Source organism: Bombina bombina, chromosome 4, assembly GCF_027579735.1.
Source record: "Bombina bombina isolate aBomBom1 chromosome 4, aBomBom1.pri, whole genome shotgun sequence".
Taxonomy (NCBI): domain Eukaryota; kingdom Metazoa; phylum Chordata; class Amphibia; order Anura; family Bombinatoridae; genus Bombina; species Bombina bombina.
The window spans coordinates 447768216-447789296 of record NC_069502.1 but is presented as its reverse complement, the minus strand read 5'-3'; the positions used below and the strand labels follow the sequence as shown (position 1 = coordinate 447789296).

At 39.6% G+C, this 21081-nt stretch overlaps 1 protein-coding gene across 1 annotated transcript in view; it reads left to right on the top strand.

Annotated features, from left to right (window-relative positions):
• The window catches only part of DIS3L2 (DIS3 like 3'-5' exoribonuclease 2), a 1626200-nt gene that overhangs the window by 45263 nt on the left and 1559856 nt on the right, over nucleotides 1-21081 (top strand). The window contains exon 2 of the mRNA XM_053711913.1: nucleotides 20408-20512. The gene's annotated coding sequence lies outside the window, so the exon portion shown is untranslated. The remainder of the gene's footprint in view (nucleotides 1-20407; nucleotides 20513-21081) is intronic.

The window sequence follows — 21081 nt, the reverse complement described above, 5'->3', positions numbered from 1 at the left end:
CCATAACACCACCCCCTAGTGAAAAAGGCACCATTACGTTGTCATGGCAAATATATCATTAATCTAAATCTCAGATTCTAAATAATGCCAAACATCAAGCATAATTATCACTTTCATAATTATCAATTTCACAATTTAATATCTGCAGTGTAATATGTGTTTTATGTGTCTAATTAAGGAACAGAGCCAAATACTGATAAGGCATAAATACAACATTGAATGAAAGTAAAAAAGAAACACGTACCTGCTAAAGCTGTTTAAGAGGCTACTCTATACCATAATGCAGGAAGATTATAGCCAAAATGCTATTCTGCATGAAGTACAGCAAGATCCACGCCAAAAATCCTGCCTGTCTGCACTTCCTGGTCATACCCATATGATTCCCCTAAAGGTGTATTGCCGGCAATGTCACCAGGGGTCGGGGGGGGGGGGGGTGTTAAATTCTTAGAATAATAAACCAAGTAGTACTACAAAATTAAAAAAAACTCTATGCTGCTCACTCAGCCTGTATTACTAAACTTTGAAGGACACGAACGTTAAGCTAAGCAGAGCTGTATGTAACAAAGTACCAGCATCCAACTATGCTGGAGAGCCACAGTCCAGTCATTTTGAATAATGTGTCTGGGTTTCAGGTGGTCTGAAACCCGAACACATGATTTGAAACCTGGAGGTGGCAACACTACTGGGACAGAATGAACAACCGGGTGGGACACTGGGACAGCACCTCCAAACCGGGACAATCCCAGTAAAAGTGGGACTTCTGGTAAGCCTATACTTAAAGGGACATAATACTGATATGCTAAATCACTTGTAACTAATGCAGCTTAACTGTAAAAAGCTGATATTTAAAAAAAAATCACCTGAACATCTCTATGTAAAAAGGGAAGATATTTTACTTCAATATTTCATCTCACCAGAGTAAGTGCTCTATGAACAGTTTGAGCAAGTTGAAGAAAACAAAACACTAGCCAACAAGTATCAGCAGTGCTGAGCTCATGCATTGCTTTGCTGTGATCTCATGAGATTTCACAGTAAACTTCCTTAAAGGGACACTGAACCCAAATTTTTTCTTTTGTAATTCAGAAAGAACATGCAATTTTAAGCAACTTTCTAATTTACTCCTATTATCAATTTTTCTTTGTTCTCTTGCTATCATTATTTGAAAAAGGCATCTAAGCTTTTTTTGGTTTCAGTACTCTGGACAGCACTTTTTTATTGGTGGATGAATTTATCCACCAATCAGCAAGGACAACCCAGGTTGTTCACCAAAAATGGGCCGGCATCTAAACTTACATTCTTGCATTTCAATTAAAGATACCAAGAGAATGAAGAAAATTTGATAATAGGAGTAAATTAGAAAGTTGCTTATAATTTCATGCTCAGTCTGAATCACAAAATAATTTTTTTGGGTACAGTGTCCCTTTAAACTGAATAGGAAATGAACATGACTGTGACTGCACATGCTAGATACACACTCCCTTTGAAGTCCTGGGACTAAAGTCTCTTTACAATGGGGTTGTTATACATAGAAAATTTGGAGGTAAATATATTCCTTTAAAACAGAGATGTTCAGGTGATATATTCTAGTCAAATTTTTACAGCTATGCTACGTCACTTTCAAGTGCTTCAACATTTGGGCATCATGTCCCTTTAAACAAGCTATACAGATGCAATTTAATCTAATCCCTTTTAAATTTACTGTCACAAAATCTGGGTGCAGAATCCCCAATCACATTTACACATAGAACCCCCCCCCCAAAAAAAAAAACTCTAACATTACAACCTCAAGGTACTATGAACCTGATTTAAACATTTCTGAGTTTTTTTGTTTTTGGTTTTTTTTTTACCTCATATTGCAATATAGGAATTTCACCTTCACATTCAGAACACTGCATATTGAGATAAACATTTCTCAAGGTAAAATTTGTGTTTTTAAAGCTTTAGATCATTGTCCCTAAAACCATATACCCTCTAGTAAGGTAATTTTCCCCTCCAGTTGAATATTGGAGAAACCGACCAATAAACAAACATCCCACTGAATGTTCAAGATATAAAGGGAAGAAGAATCCCGAATTTAAGTAACTTAAAGTTACCCAATTGGATACAATAGTGTAATTATGTATGGAAGAGTTAACTAGAACACGTCATTGCAGTTGCGTATTTAGGTTTTGTGCTGCCCTAGGCACTGAAAATTCTGCTGACCCCACGCCCAGGTTTTAGACCTTATTAAGCCATAATATTTTTTGGTCAGTGTGTAACTTTTTTTTTTTTTTTTTTTTTTTTTTTTTAGTGCTTGCATTCACTCAGTTAGGTTGATTTAAACCTAAATGCATATGAAGGGTGACTTATATAACATCCACTCCCTTGATAGTTGGTCCTGAAGTCAAGTTTTTGCTCACCAAAGTTTGCTGCCCCAAGTATTATAGCGAAGAACCGTTCCTGAATTAATTTAGCCCACACAGAGCAATGACTTTAACCCTCTTTTATGCAGTGAAGTGATTTAATATTGGCGGTAATACACACTGAAGAGGGATTTAATACCAATATTGCCAGTAACATGAACAAAGCAGACATCATCATGTAACACACAGATCAAGGATTAAACACCCATATTGCCATTGCTACAAACACACAGCGCATATATTTAACCCCTTTTATTGCCAATAACACATAGTGGTTGATTTAACGCTATTATTGCCATGCCAGTTGACCGCACAAAGTGATTAAACTCCCATAGGCATCGGCCTCCTCTATCACCCACCCGTGACCAAGATACTGACTTGACTAGTGATGACTAAGTACAGAGCAGACACTAGTAGTACTGAGTCTGACGAGTGACTCTGTGGCAGAGACTGAGTGTCCTAGCTGAGTTTGTCGCCTCCCGCTCCAGTCCTCACTGGCTCTGCCACTCCACAGCATGCAAACGGATAGTGGAAGCTGGCTGGTCAAAAACGTCACGTGACCATATGGCGGTAAGCCGCCCGTTCAAATTTTTTTTTTTTAATGCAGCCAGATATTCAAGTGCTGCCCCCCAGGGTTTGCCACCCTAGGCATCGGCCTTGTTGGCCTATCCATTAATACGCCCCTGTGTCATAGGCTAATACCCTCTTGCATTATCTAATCAAGTTTGACTGACTTGGAGCCTGGAGGACCACAGCAACCCTTCAAAGAATATCTTACCATGTATATCAGGGGTGGAACTACCACTGGTGCAGCAGGTGCAGTGTCACCAGAGCCCAAGTGCTGAGGGGGGCCCATAGCAGCCAATATATACATAGCTGTTTGCAGAATGTGTTTTTATTTTTTTATTAGTGCAGGTTGCAAGTCCATCTACCTATATTTAAAACCATTATATAGAGCAGCATGCATATTATCACCATTACTTACTACCGAGTTACCTTTGGGGGGCACCAAAATATTTTTTTTGCACCAGGGACCTCTGTTAAGTGGGTCCACTACTGATGTATATGTTCAAACTAAATACTGTATAGGTCTGTATGGAGATATGTGAAATAAAACTCAGAGAGGTATGTGTGTATTTGGTTATCTTTAACACAACAAGGACGTCTCTAGCATGTTGCCATTTGTGCATGTCAAAACAATGTTAAAGCTAAAGAATTCTTCACTGGTTTTCTATATTTTGATTAGTAGTATTCTAAAATGTGCTGATTGGCCTTCTAATGGTGTGGGTGTAGAGTTAGTGTGACCATGATTGATGATAAAGTAGTACACCCCTGATATATAGATGTAGTAATCTTACAAGATTCCAGATTTGGCAGAAAGTTCAGCAAGCAGCACTTCGGTATTGTCACTGTATGATGTGTTTTTATAAGAATTTCTTTACTGTTACATCTTCTGTATTTCTAGCTTATATTGTACAAAAAATGCATCCGTAAGTTTGTTTCATATTTTCTCTATATACGATATTGTTCCCTCTTTTATAAGGAATAATTACATAAATCTACTTTGTTCTCTTTTAAAATCAGGTTTTTACTGTATCTAACTATTTGAAGCAACACAGTTTAGGCAGACCTTCTAGTATTTACAAGCAGTTAACATTAACTATATATCTTTTGTGTCACTTTGAAAGTTTGTTACCACAGTTCTTGCAATTTTCTAATTTACTTATACTATCATTTTTTCTTTATTCTCTTGGTATCTTTATTTGAAAAGCAGGAATGTAAGCTTATGAACCAGACCATTTTTGGTTCAGCACCTGGATATTGCTTGCTGATTGGTGGCTAAATGTAGCCACCGTTTTTTAGCCACTTATGGCTATGGCGTTTTTACATTATACAGGGGGAAAGGAAAATGGAAGTAACTGACATTTTTTTCAGAAAAAAAATCTAATCATTTGAAATTTAGACTGCATTTTTTTTATTTTTATTCTGCATTTGTTGATTATGCCATTATATTGTATTTATTGATGCTATAAAGCTGCATACCCTGAAGCTTTGCCTCTTAATACTGAGTGTTGCAATCTTGGTACTCGGGTATTGTTGAACCCTGTGACAGAAGTAATGTTGGCAGCTTTTTGCCATCTGTATAATTTGCTTGGGAATAGTGTGCATAATACAGTGTGGGTGCTCTACATTTTTCTATTTCAACACCATTTGTAAAACTATATTTTATAAAAAAAAATATATTAGTTTTCACAAAAGAGCAATGCAGCCACTGCAAAAATATAAAGTTTTCTCCAACATTGGTGTGTCCGGTCCACGGCGTCATCCTTACTTGTGGGATATTCTCTTCCCCAACAGGAAATGGCAAAGAGTCCCAGCAAAGCTGGTCACATGATCCCTCCTAGGCTCCGCCCACCCCAGTCATTCTCTTTGCCGTTGCACAGGCAACATCTCCACGGAGATGGTTAAGAGTTTTTTGGTGTTTAAATGTAGTTTTTATTCTTCTATCAAGTGTTTGTTATTTTAAAATAGTGCTGGTATGTACTATTTACTCTGAAACAGAAAAGGATGAAGATTTCTGTTTGTAAGAGGAAGATGATTTTAGCAGACAGTAACTAAAATCGATTGCTGTTTCCACACAGGACTGTTGAGATGAAGTAACTTCAGTTGGGGGAAACAGTTAGCAGTCTTTTCTGCTTAAGGTATGACTAGCCATATTTCTAACAAGACCATGTAATGCTGGAAGGCTGTCATTTCCCCTCATGGGGACCGGTAAGCCATTTTCTTAGTCAAACATAAAAGAATAAAGGGCTTAAAAAAGGGCTTAAAAACTGGTAGACATTTTTATGGGCTAAAACGATTGCTTTATTGGGGCATATTATGCAGATTCTAGCTAATAATTGGCATTATAATCTTGGGGACCGTTTAAAAAACGGCAGGGACTGTGTTGGACACCTTTTTTAGTCTGGGGGCCTTTCTAGTTATAGACTGAGCCTCATTTTCGCGCCATTACTGCGCAGTTGTTTTTGGAGAGCAAGGCATGCAGATGCATGTGTGAGGATATAAGAATCACTAAAAAAAAGCTTCTAGAAGGCGTCATTTGGTATCGTATTCCCCTCTGGGCTTGGTTGGGTCTCAGCAAAGCATATAGCTGGGACTGTATAGGGGTTAAATTTAAAAAATTTAAAAAATTTTAAGGGTTAAAGCTCTGAAATTTGGTGTGCAATACTTTTAATGCTTTAAGACACTGTGGTGAAATTTTGGTAATTTTTGAACAATTCCTTCATACTTTTTCACATATTCAGTAATAAAGTGTTTTCAGTTTGAAATTTAAAGAGACAGTAACGGTTTTATTTTAAAACGTTTTTTGTGCTTTGTTGACAAGTTTAAGCCTGTTTAACATGTCTGTACCATCAGATAAGCTATGTTCTATATGTATGAAAGCCAATGTGTCTCCCCATTTAAATTTATGTGATAATTGTGCCATAGTGTCCAAACAAAGTAAGGACAGTAATGCAACAGATAATGATATTGCCCAAGATGATTCCTCAAATGAGGGGAGTAAACATGATACTACATCATCCCCTACTGTGTCTACACCAGTTTTGCCCACACAGGAGGCCCCTAGTACATCTAGTGCGCCAATACTTATTACCATGCAACAATTAACGGCTGTAATGGATAACTCCATAGCAAATCTTTTATCCAAAATGCCTACTTATCAGAGAAAGCGCGATTGCTCTTTTTTAAACACTGAAGAGCAAGAGGGCGCTGATAACTGTTCTGACATACCCTCACACCAATCTCAAGGGGCCATGAGGGAGGTTTTGTCTGATGGAGAAATCTCAGATTCAGGAAAAATTTCTCATCAAGCTGAACCTGATGTTGTGACATTTAAATTTAAATTAGAACATCTCCGCGCACTGCTTAAGGAGGTGTTATCTACTCTGGATGATTGTGACAATTTGGTCATTCCAGAGAAATTATGTAAGATGGACAAGTTCCTAGAGGTTCCGGTGCCCCCCGACGCTTTTCCTATACCCAAGCGGGTGGCGGATAGTAAATAAAGAGTGGGAAAAGCCTGGCATACCTTTTGTTCCCCCCCCCTATATTTAAGAAATTATTTCCTATAGTCGACCCCAGAAAGGACTTATGGCAGACAGTCCCCAAGGTCGAGGGGGCGGTTTCTACTCTAAACAAACGCACTACTATTCCTATCGAAGATAGTTGTACTTTCAAAGATCCTATGGATAAGAAATTAGAGGGCTTGCTTAAAAAGATTTTTGTACAGCAAGGTTACCTTCTACAACCAATTTCATGCATTGTTCCTGTCTCTACGGCAGCGTGTTTCTGGTTCGAGGAACTAGAAAAGTCGCTCAGTAAAGAATCTTCGTATGAGGAGGTTTTGGACAGAGTTCAAGCACTTAAATTGGCTAACTCTTTTGTTTTAGATGCCGCTTTGCAATTAGCTAGATTAGCGGCGAAAAATTCAGGGTTTGCTATCGTGGCGCGCAGAGCGCTTTGGCTAAAGTCTTGGTCAGCGGATGTGTCATCCAAGACAAAATTGCTTAACATTCCTTTCAAAGGTAAAACATTATTTGGACCAGATTTGAAAGAGATTATTTCAGACATCACTGGGGGAAAGGGCCACGCCCTCCCACAGGATAGGTCTTTTAAGGCTAAAAATAAGCCTAATTTTCGTCCCTTTCGCAGAAACGGACCAGCCTCTAATTCTGCATCCTCTAAGCAAGAGGGTAATACTTCACAACCCAAACCAGCCTGGAAACCAATGCAAGGCTGGAACAAGGTAAGCAGGCCAAGAAGCCTACCCCTGCTACCAAAACAGCATGAAGGGATAGCCCCCGATCCGGGACCGGATCTAGTGGGGGGCAGACTCTCTCTCTTTGCTCAGGCTTGGGCAAGAGATGTTCAGGATCCTTGGGCGCTAGAAATAGTTTCTCAAGGTTATCTCCTGGAATTCAAGGAACTACCCCCAAGGGGAAGGTTCCACAGGTCTCACTTATCTTCAAAACAAATAAAGAGACAGGCATTCTTACATTGTGTAGAAGACCTGTTAAAGATGGGAGTGATACATCCAGTTCCAATAAGAGAACAAGGAATGGGATTTTATTCCAATCTGTTCATAGTTCCCAAAAAAGAGGGAACATTCAGACCAATTTTGGATCTGAAGATCCTAAACAAATTTCTCAGGGTACCATCGTTCAAAATGGAAACTATTCGAACGATCCTACCCACCATCCAGGAAAGTCAATTTATGACTACCGTGGATTTAAAGGATGCGTACCTACATATTCCTATCCATAAGGAACATCATCAGTTCCTAAGGTTTGCTTTTCTGGACAAGCATTACCAGTTTGTGGCACTTCCATTCGGATTAGCCACTGCTCCAAGGATTTTCACAAAGGTACTAGGGTCCCTTCTAGCGGTTCTAAGACCAAGGGGCATTGCAGTAGTGGATCTGTGAGCAAAAAATCTGTAAAAACAGAAAGGGGTGTGGAGCGCAGCCAGGGAAAAGAAACACGCTGATCTAAGTGCAGATTAAAAAACACCTTTTCACTTTATTCACAATAAAATCATCTGGATGTACACTTACAAGCTTCACCCTCAAACATATGAGGTATGTGCTGGCACTCTGTATAAGTTGTCCCAAACACGGATAAACTGGATACTGTATGTTCAAACTGTGTCTGTGTCCCACTGTGAGTAACACACTGGCCCACTTTAAATATATAGCTCACCGGGATACTAATGTCCCTTTATGGCTGTTAGAAAGGCACTGAGAAGCAAAGTCCCAATATATAGTGCGATAACAAATAGGGCTGTGTAACAACTCAGGGGAACAGGCTATGGTCGTTTGGAGGCGGTAAGAAACAGTGGCAGCGCGGTCCTATAATGATAGCCGGCTAAAGGAGACGCCGTTGCACACAGTGCTAACCTGATCCTCCGTCAAATAGATGGGCGTGGCCTTACGCGTTTCGCTGGGCTCCTCCCAGCTTCGTCAGAGGCGATGCCCATCTACTCTACTGACGTTTCTTATAAGGGGTGTCCTATACTGTGCTTTAGCCAATCCTGGCTAACCATTTGGTAACACACCCACATATCATAGTAACTAGTAGCTGGGCCTGCACAGCTGTTACACATAATACACAGAAGATAAAATGCACAGAATATAAACTAATATTTCTCAGATGCAAGCAAGTCAATATAAAATGTAACCATAAAACTTTCATCATGGCAACAAATATAAATTACATAGTAAGCAAAACACATAAGAGTTACAAATAAAAACTTAAAAATATAAATATCGAGAAAGAGAGCAATGAAACATAGTAAAAAATTTTTGATTAAAAAATGTGTTAGAACTGCAAGTTTATCTAAAACATCTAAACGAAATACTCTCACTCTAATATTAGTGTAACAAGCTTAAACATAAACTGCCTGTAATATAAAAAAGGTCTGTGCAGGCAACCAATATATATCCTACTAAGTGTCTAGAAATGCAGCTAAATCAATATCACGGTTAAGGCCGTCTGGACCCATAGACCCCAGTCTATGGATCCAATACGTCTCCCGTTTTCTCAACTCAAGGAGGCGATCCCCTCCCCTCATTCTGTTCCTAATATGTTCAATGGCAACTACAGTTAACCCTGCACTATCTCTATTATGACACTCCAAAAAATGTGCTGATAGACCATGACTCTCTAGACCATTTTCTATATTCCTGAGGTGCTCCCCGAACCTCGTTTTTATCTGGCGCTTCGTGCGTCCAACGTAAATTTTGTCACAGGAGCACCTCAGGAGATATACCACATAACTGGTTTTACACGTCATTAAACTTTTAATTTTGTATTCGTTGTCATTTCTTAGGATTCCAAAAGATTTATTCTGTGGATTTTGGTGAGCACAGCATTTACAGTTTTTTCTACCACATTTAAAAAAGCTGTGTGTGTGTTTCTGTAGCCATGGATCTTTACTAGCAGGTCTCAACATACTTGGGCTAATTTTATTCTTGATGTTAATATTTCGCTTAAAAACTACCTGACCTTGTTCATTAATAGAATCCCTCAAAATTGGGTCCTGCATTAGTATAGGCCAGTGTCTCTTTATTGCTTTCTCTATATCTCTAGAGGCTCTATTGTATCTAGTGACCAGTTGTATTTTCCTTTTTTCCTTTTTCTTCCCTTGTCTATTCTCTGATGTATATAGTTGTTTTGTTTTTTCACACTTTGCCTTCCCTTTCACAAGTGTGTTCCTATCCATCTTACCTACTCGTTCCTGCGTATCTACTAACATTGCTTCAGGATAGCCTTTTGCCAGAAATCTGTTTTTGATTATTTCTGCTTCTCGTAGGAAATCAGTATCTTTGGTACAATTTCGCCTGGCCCTCTGAAACTGTCCAAAAGAGATGTTTCTTTTCCATTTCTCGTGGTGTCCACTATGGGCATGTAGATACCCGTTGGTGTCCGTGGGCTTTCTATATAGACTGGTGTATATACTTGATCCCTCTTTTATTAGTTCAAGATCTAGAAACGTGACTTTTTTAGAATTAAACTCCATGGTGAAATTCAGGTTCATTACATTCTTATTTACATATTCAAGGAACAGTCTAATCCCTTCAGCAGGGCCCTGCCACACTATCAGAATGTCATCTATGTATCGATGCCATCTTATTATGTGAGGTTTATATGGATTCTCCTTATTGAAAATGAACAGGTCCTCCCACCACCCCATTTAGAGGTTCGCAAAATTGGGGGCAAATTTAGTCCCCATTGCGGTCCCTCTTTTTTGTAGGAGGTACCTGTTTTCGAATAAGAAATAGTTCCTGGTCAAAATGAAATCCATTGCTGACTCTAAGAAACTACTCTGTATTTCATTTATATATCCACTTTTCTCCAGGAAGTATTTTACAGCTGTTATACCTAGAGAATGTGGGATGGAAGTGTACAATGCGCACACATCCATCGTTATCCATATATAATCCTCTTTCCACTCGAGACCCTCCACCAACTCTAGTAAATGTGGTGTGTCCCTTACATAGGACCTTAAACAGGGTACCATGGGTTTCAATATGACATCCACATACTCAGACAACCTGGTGGTGAGTCCCCCTATCCCCGACACAATGGGCCTACCTGGGGGATCTGTTAGGCCCTTGTGAATCTTGGGTAAATGATAAAAAATCGGTAGGACAGGGTTCTCCACCACCAGGTAGTCAAATTCAGTTTTAGATAAAACGCCTTTCTTTTTGCCATCTCTAATAAGATTCTCATATTCATTTAAAAAATCCTTGGTGGGATTTTTATCTAAAGTGCAGTAAGTCTCTGTATCTGACAACAGGCGAACTGCTTCCTTAATGTACTCTTGTCTATTTTGTACCACAATACCGCCGCCTTTATCGGCGTTGCGGATGATGATACTTCTATCTTCACTAAGATTTTTAAGAGCACATAATTCCAGTCTGGAAAGGTTACCCTTCCCATAATGTAATCGTTTTTTATTGTCGATCTTATTTTTGTTACAGATTTCTCTAATTTCTTTATCCATTAGAGATTCAAAGACTGGTATACAGTAACCCTTAGACTGTGTTGGGTAAAACGAGGATTTTTTCTTTAATGAGCTATGATTAATAGGTATATCTTTAGCTTCATTCTCTAAATCTCGTAAGATCTCAAGTACTTCTCCCTCATTATTTTCGTATGAAACCTGATTTTCTAATTCTAAACTTTCCAGGACTAAAAGGGATTCATCCCCCTGTTTTTCACTTTCATTCTCTATGCAGTGACTCTCCCTTAGTTGAAAATGTCTGGTGAGAGTGAGCTTCCTCACCAGCTTTTTCAAGTCAATGAATAATTCAAAATCATTAGGGACCATATCTGGTGAAAAAGAAAGTCCTTTTTCTAGGAGTTTCTCTTCTTCCCTAGTAAGCACTCTTTCTGAAATGTTAAAAATCTTTTGTCCATGTGCTTTCAGTATTGCTTGTCTCTCCCTTTTTTGTTCTTTGATTCGACATACCACCCCTCCTCTACATCCCCTTCTCCGTACTCTATACCTCTTTTGGGATTTCTGTTCCCCTCGTTTGGGGGGTCTCTGGGGTGTATGTCTAAAAAACGGTCCTGTACCTGGTCTCTTCTGAATGGAAAATATCCCCCCATATCTTTTGTTAGATCTTTATTTGGGTTCCTTTTGGGCCCATTTTCACCTTTTTTGTGATTATTATTCCCCCAGGTATTTTTGTTTGTATTATTGTTACTTTGAGGGTGATTCCCCTCTTGAGTCCTCTCTTTTGGTATAGCTCCCATATTTTTCGGGCTATTCCTATTAGACCCAAACCTATTTCTCCAATTTCCACTCTGAGGACTGTCTCTCCACTCATTACCTTTAAATTTCTGCCCCCTATATGTGTCTTGAATATCTCTATCTTTTTTCTGGTCACTTTTCATCTGATTCCTATTTTTATTATTGTAGTTATTTTTACGCTGTTGTTTTGGTTGTCCATTAATGTGGAAGTGTCTACTGTCAAAAGGTCTATTCAAATCATTCCCTCTCTCCGTTTCTCCCTGTCCTATTTCCTCAGAATTTGTTTGTATATTTTGACTATCTTGTTCTTGTCCCCCATACAGGGCATGATATAATTTTTTCTTTTTGTTTTTTATAAGTTCAGACTCAAAGTGTTTCAAGGAAGCGCGGTTCCTATTATCTAGTTCGATATATAACACATCATCCTTATATTCATTAATAATTGTTTCTATCTGGTTAATCTCCTCAGTCAATTTCTGTACCTTTTTGTCCCTATATTTTTTTTTAGAATGGATATGAACTTCCTGGAACATTCGTCCATTGCTTCCTCCCACTCACTGTGATATTCGACTTCATCTAACTCAAAAATATTGGCTTTATATAATTTTAGCCCTTTGGGGATAATCCCATATTTTTCAAAATTTTCTAGTGTGATCAAGTCATACCAACAGTTGATCTGTGATTTACACAATCTCTCTAGTCTACGAAACAGAATTTTAGGATCTTTTTCTTCTCCTTCTTTTTCTATAGATGTGGATAATAATCTACTTCTTGTAGTTGGGTCAAAGTAATTTCCAAAACTATCTGAGGTAGCCATAAATATGAAGATCTAGGATCAATAGATAAAGAAGTATATATATACACACACACAGGCTAAAGTAATTGTAACCAAAGCGTACGGCTGCTATACCTTCAACAAACACCAAAGTAGTGGGGTGTGTCTAGAAGGGAACCAATCAGTAACCAACCGGAAACACCCTCACAAGAAAACACAAAAAATATACTGTATATAATACAATATTAAGGTAGCGCCACACAGCAGTAAATATAAATGTGCAAGGGGCACTGTATATGGCAAAAGAGTGAATAATTCACAGTGTGGTCATAAAATAAGCAATAAATCAGATAATAAAAATTCAGCACATAGAAAACGATATAAATATAAATAATAATAGCAATGCAAAGCAAATAAAAGCTCAGAGACTCATATGAATTTGATGATATAGTCCCTTTTAGAAAGTCATTTCAATATATGAGAGAAGATAACATAAAGTTCAAACTTCCCTCTCTTGGAGTGTCCTTGTCTGGATGCGTGTGTTTGCGGTGCAGCTCCCTCCCAATCACTGGTGTGATCTCCGTGAGGTGTGGATCTGTGAGCAAAAAATCTGTAAAAACAGAAAGGGGTGTGGAGCGCAGCCAGGGAAAAGAAACACGCTGATCTAAGTGCAGATTAAAAAACACCTTTTCACTTTATTCACAATAAAATCATCTGGATGTACACTTACAAGCTTCACCCTCAAACATATGAGGTATGTGCTGGCACTCTGTATAAGTTGTCCCAAACACGGATAAACTGGATACTGTATGTTCAAACTGTGTCTGTGTCCCACTGTGAGTAACACACTGGCCCACTTTAAATATATAGCTCACCGGGATACTAATGTCCCTTTATGGCTGTTAGAAAGGCACTGAGAAGCAAAGTCCCAATATATAGTGCGATAACAAATAGGGCTGTGTAACAACTCAGGGGAACAGGCTATGGTCGTTTGGAGGCGGTAAGAAACAGTGGCAGCGCGGTCCCCTTATAAGAAACGTCAGTAGAGTAGATGGGCATCGCCTCTGACGAAGCTGGGAGGAGCCCAGCGAAACGCGTAAGGCCACGCCCATCTATTTGACGGAGGATCAGGTTAGCACTGTGTGCAACGGCGTCTCCTTTAGCCGGCTATCATTATAGGACCGCGCTGCCACTGTTTCTTACCGCCTCCAAACGACCATAGCCTGTTCCCCTGAGTTGTTACACAGCCCTATTTGTTATCGCACTATATATTGGGACTTTGCTTCTCAGTGCCTTTCTAACAGCCATAAAGGGACATTAGTATCCCGGTGAGCTATATATTTAAAGTGGGCCAGTGTGTTACTCACAGTGGGACACAGACACAGTTTGAACATACAGTATCCAGTTTATCCGTGTTTGGGACAACTTATACAGAGTGCCAGCACATACCTCATATGTTTGAGGGTGAAGCTTGTAAGTGTACATCCAGATGATTTTATTGTGAATAAAGTGAAAAGGTGTTTTTTAATCTGCACTTAGATCAGCGTGTTTCTTTTCCCTGGCTGCGCTCCACACCCCTTTCTGTTTTTACAGATTTTTTGCTCACAGATCCACACCTCACGGAGATCACACCAGTGATTGGGAGGGAGCTGCACCGCAAACACACGCATCCAGACAAGGACACTCCAAGAGAGGGAAGTTTGAACTTTATGTTATCTTCTCTCATATATTGAAATGACTTTCTAAAAGGGACTATATCATCAAATTCATATGAGTCTCTGAGCTTTTATTTGCTTTGCATTGCTATTATTATTTATATTTATATCGTTTTCTATGTGCTGAATTTTTATTTTCTGATTTATTGCTTATTTTATGACCACACTGTGAATTATTCACTCTTTTGCCATATACAGTGCCCCTTGCACATTTATATTTACTGCTGTGTGGCGCTACCTTAATATTGTATTATATACAGTATATTTTTTGCATTGCAGTAGTACCTTACTTGGACGACATCCTAATTCAAGCGTCGTCCCTGTCAAAAGCAAAGGCTCATACGGACATCGTCCTAGCCTTTCTCAGATCTCACGGATGGAAGGTGAACAAAGAAAAAAGTTCTCTGTCCCCGTCAACAAGAGTTCCCTTCTTGGGAACAATAATAGATTCCTTAGAAATGAGGATTTTTCTGACAGAGGTCAGAAAATCCAAACTTCTAAGCTCTTGTCAAGTACTTCATTCTGTTCCTCGTCCTTCCATAGCGCAGTGCATGGAAGTAATAGGATTGATGGTTGCAACAATGGACATAGTTCCTTTTGCACGAATTCATCTAAGACCATTACAACTGTGCATGCTCAGACAGTGGAATGGGGATTATACAGACTTGTCTCCGGTGATTCAAGTAGATCAAAAGACCAGAGATTCACTCCGTTGGTGGCTGACCCTGGACAATCTGTCACAGGGAATGAGCTTCCGCAGACCAGAGTGGGTCATTGTCACGACCGACGCCAGTCTAGTGGGCTGGGGCGCGGTCTGGGAATCCCTGAAAGCTCAGGGTCTATGGTCTCGGGAAGAGTCTCTTCTCCCGATAAACATTCTGGAACTGAGAGCGATATTCAATGCTCTCAGAGCTTGGCCTCAACTAGCAAAGGCCAAATTCATAAGGTTTCAATCAGACAACATGACGACCGTTGCATATATCAATCATCAGGGGGGAACAAGGAGTTCCCTGGCGATGAAAGAAGTGACCAAGATAATTCAGTGGGCGGAGGGTCACTCCTGCCACTTGTCTGCGATCCACATCCCAGGAGTGGAAAATTGGGAAGCGGATTTTCTGAGTCGTCAGACATTCCATCCGGGGGAGTGGGAACTCCATCCGGAAATCTTTGCCCAAATAACTCAATTATGGGGCATTCCAGACATGGATCTGATGGCGTCTCGTCAGAACTTCAAGGTTCCTTGCTACGGGTCCAGATCCAGGGATCCCAAGGCGACTCCAGTAGATGCACTAGTAGCACCTTGGACCTTCAACCTAGCTTATGTATTCCCACCGTTTCCTCTCATCCACAGGCTGGTAGCCAGGATCAATCAGGAGAGGGCCTCGGTGATCTTGATAGCTCCTGCGTGGCCACGCAGGACTTGGTATGCAGACCTGGTGAATATGTCATCGGCTCCACCATGGAAGCTACCTTTGAGACAGGACCTTCTTGTTCAGGGTCCATTCGAACATCCGAATCTGGTTTCCCTCCAACTGACGGCTTGGAGATTGAACGCTTGATTTTATCAAAGCGTGGGTTTTCAGATTCTGTAATAGATACTCTGATTCAGGCTAGAAAGCCTGTAACTAGAAAAATTTACCATAAAATATGGAAAAAATATATCTGTTGGTGTGAATCCAAAGGATTCCCATGGAACAAGATAAAAATTCCTAAGATTCTATCCTTTCTACAAGAAGGTTTGGAGAAAGATAAAGCAGAGATCTGTCCCTTTAGAGAACTTGCAGATAATCCTGTTTTACTTCACAAAAGACTGGCAGCCGTGCCAGATGTTCAAGCATTTGTTCAGGCTCTGGTTAGGATCAAGCCTGTTTACAGACCTTTGACTCCTCCCTGGAGTCTAAATCTAGTTCTTTCAGTTCTTCAAGGGGTTCCGTTTGAACCTTTACATTCCATAGATATTAAGTTACTATCTTGGAAAGTTTTGTTTTTGGTTGCAATTTCTTCTGCTAGAAGAGTTTCAGAGTTATCTGCTCTGCAGTGTTCTCCGCCCTATCTGGTGTTCCATGCAGATAAGGTGGTTTTGCGTACTAAGCCTGGTTTTCTTCCGAAAGTTGTTTCTAACAAAAATATTAACCAGGAGATAGTTGTACCTTCTTTGTGTCCGAATCCAGTTTCAAAGAAGGAACGTTTGTTACACAATTTGGACGTAGTCCGTGCTCTAAAATTCTATTTAGAGGCTACTAAAGATTTCAGACAAACATCTTCCTTGTTTGTTGTTTATTCTGGTAAAAGGAGAGGTCAAAAAGCGACTTCTACCTCTCTTTCCTTTTGGCTTAAAAGCATTATCCGATTGGCTTATGAGACTGCCGGACGGCAGCCTCCTGAAAGAATCACAGCTCACTCCACTAGGGCTGTGGCTTCCACATGGGCCTTCAAGAACGAGGCTTCTGTTGACCAGATATGTAAGGCAGCGACTTGGTCTTCACTGCACACTTTTGCCAAATTTTACAAATTTGATACTTTTGCTTCTTCAGAGGCTATTTTTGGGAGAAAGGTTTTGCAAGCTGTGGTGCCTTCCGTTTAGGTAACCTGATTTGCTCCCTCTCTTCATCCGTGTCCTAAAGCTTTGGTATTGGTTCCCACAAGTAAGGATGACGCCGTGGACCGGACACACCAATGTTGGAGAAAACAGAATTTATGCTTACCTGATAAATTACTTTCTCCAACGGTGTGTCCGGTCCACGGCCCGCCCTGGTTTTTTAATCAGGTCTGATGAATTATTTTCCGTCGGTCGAATGACTGGGGTGGGCGGAGCCTAGGAGGGATCATGTGACCAGCTTTGCTGGGACTCTTTGCCATTTCCTGTTGGGGAAGAGAATATCCCACAAGTAAGGATGACGCCGTGGACCGGACACACCGTTGGAGAAAGTAATTTATCAGGTAAGCATAAATTCTGTTTCTTCTCTGAATCACGGACCCTAACCTGAAGCATATTATAAGTTCTCAGAAAGCCAGAAGCCTCACTGATCTGTAAATATTCACTGCTTCTGTCTCAGGATGGGAGTATACTGGCACACCATATGAAAAGGTGGAGCTTAACCATGTTTGGTTAACCTCTTAATGACCGGACCATTTTTCAATTTTCTTACCCTTAATGACAATGGCTATTTTTACATTTCTGCAGTGTTTGTGTTTAGCTGTAATTTTCCTCTTACTCATTTACTGTAGCCACACATATTATATACCGTTTTTCTCGCCATTAAATGGACTTTCTAAAGATACCATTATTTTCATCATGTATTATAATTTACTAAAAAAATAAATAATAAAATATGAGGAAAAAACACACTCTTTCTAACTTTGACCCCCAAAATCTGTTACACATCTACAATCACCAAAAAACACCCATGCTAAATAGTTTCTAAATTTTGTCTTGAGTTTAGAAATACCCAATGTTTACACGTTCTTTGCTTTTTTTGCAATTTATGGGGCAATAAATACAAGTAGCACTTCGCTATTTCCAAACCACTTTTTTTCAAAATTAGCGCTAGTTACATTGGAACCCTGATATCTGTCAGGAATACCTGAATATCCCTTGACATGTATATATTTTTTTTTAGAAGACAACCCAAAGTATTGATCTAGGCCCATTTTGGTATATTTCATGCCACCATTTCACCGCCAAATGCGATTGAAAAAAAAAAAAAGTTCACTTTTTCACAAAATTTGTCACAAACTTTAGGTTTCCCACTGAAATTATTTACAAACAGCTTCTGCAATTATGGCACAAATGGTTGTAAATGCTTCTCTGGGATCCCCTTTTTTCAGAAATAGCAGACTTATATGGCTTTGGGGTTGCTTTTTGGTAATTAGAAGGCCGCTAAATGCCGCTGCGCACCACACGTGTTTTATGCCCAGGAGTGAAGGGGTTAATTAGGGAGCTTGTAGGGTTAATTTTAGCTGTAGTGTAGTAGACAACCCCAAGTATTGATCTAGGCCCATTTTGGTATATTTTATGCCACCATTTCACCGCCAAATGCGAGCAAATAAAAAAAAAAAAACACTTTAAATTTTTCACAATTTTAGGTTTCTCACTGAAATTATTTACAAACAGCTTGTGCTATTATTTCAGAAATTGTTGTAAAAGCTTCTCTGGGATCCCCTTTGTTCAGAAATAGCAGACTTATATGGCTTTGGCGTTACTTTTTGGTAATTAGAAGGCCGCTAAATGCTGCTGCGCACCACACGTTAATTATGCCCAGCAGTGAAGGGGTTAAATTAGGTAGCTTGCAGGGTTAATTTTAGAGATCAGCCTCCCACCTGACACATCCCACCCCCTGATCCCTCCCAAACGGCTCTCTTCCCTCCCCCACACCACAATTGTTCCCGCCATCTTAAGTACTGGCAGAAAGTCTGCCAGTACTAAATAATTTTTTTTTTTTTTGTAAATAAAAATAATAAAATATTTTAGCTGTGATGGACCCCTGCCTTAGCCCCAACCTCCCTGATCCCCCCTCAAGCTCTCTAACCCTCTCCCCTACCTAATTACCGCCATCTTGGGTACTGGCAGCTGTCTGCCAGTACCCAGTTTGGCCCCAAAACCCCCCCAAAAAGTATTTTTATTTTATTTTTAACTTAAAAACTATTTATGTAGTGTAGTAGCCCCCCCCCCACAATACCCCCACCCCCTCCCAGATCCTTTTATATTTTAAAATTTTTTTTTACCTTTTTCTCCCTTTCTGTCCTCATTCATTGGTGTCAGTGTGGCTAATGCGCGCACGCGCGCCCCGTGCACGCGCCCATGCACCCTCACACCCGGACACTGGCACCATCGCTACCGGTGCAGAGAGGGCCACAGAGTGGCTCTCTCTGCATCGGAGGCTTGTAAAGTGGTATTGCAGGATGCCTCCATATCGAGGCATCACTGCAATACCCTCAGAGCTGCTGGAAGCATTTGTGATCGCTTCCAGTACTCTGTTAGACAACTGACGTACCAGGTACGTCCATTGTCATTAACTGTTAGTTTTTGCATGACGTACCTAGTACGTCAGTTGTCATTAAGGGGTTAAAACTGTAGAACATTTTTATGAAGGGTTGCTGGAACAGGAGAAAAAGCAGTAGCATGGTGAATAGTAACCATGCTGTTGTAGCACTAACCAGAATTTCAATGTCACTTTAAAGGGCCATAATACCCAAATGTTTAAACACTTGAAAGTGATGCAGTATAGCTGTAAAAAGCTGACTAGAAAATATCTCCTGAACATCTCTATGTAAAAAATAAATATATTTTACCTCAAAAGTTCCTCCGTAGCCACCTCCCATTGTAAAGGATTTCTAAGCAGCATTTTAGTGTGTCTGTCCTGGGATAGCTTAGGGGATGAGCCTTGTGCACTCTTATATTATTTCCCTATTCAGCTTACTATCAAATCTCATGAGATCACAGTAAAAGAGTTCATGACCTCAGCACTGCTGATGCTGATTGGCTGCTGTTCATTTCTTTATTATTTTTTTTTTACCTGCAGCTGGGAACAGCTGAGTATAACTTTTTACACAGAACTTACTCTGCTGAGCTGAGGAAATTGTGAGGTAAAATACCTTCCTTTTTTACATAGAGATGCTCAGGTGGTGATATTTTCCTGTCAGCTTTTTACAGTTATACTGCATCAGTTTCAAGTGATTTAGCATATGAGTAATATGTCCCTTTTAATACAGCTTTTACATGTTACCACAAGTAGCTTACAGGGGAAGGAGACCTAACGGAAGGAAAACTGGTGGATGACAAACATACATACTCTTACTACTTTGAACATTTGTGATACAGCTATACCTTAAAATCCAAAAAACACGCAATGGGAACAGAAAGCTGTAAACAGCAACTCTCATGTATCCAATGCTATGTATCCGTGTATATTACAAAAATAAACACAGCAGACGGTGTGACATAAATGTAGCTGACGCGTTTCAGCAGATAGCCATACTCCAAGCTGTACTTTAACACAATGATCTTTAATAAAATGTAGTTTATAGAGGAATTTTTTTTTATTTTTTTTAAAATATAAACTGCATATTGTTAAAGCTCTGGGTTCCCAACACAACAAAAGTGCACCACCCCTTCTTGGACACTGTACTGTATATTAATGTAATAAGATAATTTGAACATTTCTCCTGTTTGTTGTGTGTTTTTTTTTTTTTTACAGTAAAAGTCACGTTTAAACTTTTATGCTTCAGATCACTGGTTTTCAAACCTGTCATCAGGCCTCCATAACAGACCAGATTTGAAGGATTACCTTGGATGAGAGCAGGTAAAATGACCCTTTTTACTAATCAGCTGATTATTTCACCTGTGCTCTAGTCTAGATATCCTCAAAATCTGGCCTGTTTGGGGGAGGCCTTAGGACAGGTTTGAAAACCAGTTGTCCCAGATAGAACATGGGATTTTTAAAGACCTTAAAGGGATACTAAACCCACATTTTTTTTCTTCTTTCATGATTCAGATAGAACATGAACTTTTAAGCAACATTCTAATTTACTCCTATTATTAATTCTTCTTTGTTTTCTTGCTATCTTTATTTAAAAAGCAGAAATGTAAATCTTAGCAGCCAGCCCATTTTAGGTTCAGCACCATAGATAGTTTGCCTATTGGTGACTGACATTTATACACCAATAAGCAAGCATAACCCAGGTTCTCAACCAAACATGGGCCGGCTCCTATGCATTACATTCCTGCTTTTTAAATAAAGATAGAAAGAGAATGAAGAAAAATTGATAATAGGAGTAAATTGAAAAGTTGCTTAAAATCGCATGCTCTATCTGAATCATGAAAGAAAAAATTTGGGTATAGTGTCCCTTTTTAATTTACTTCTGTTATTAA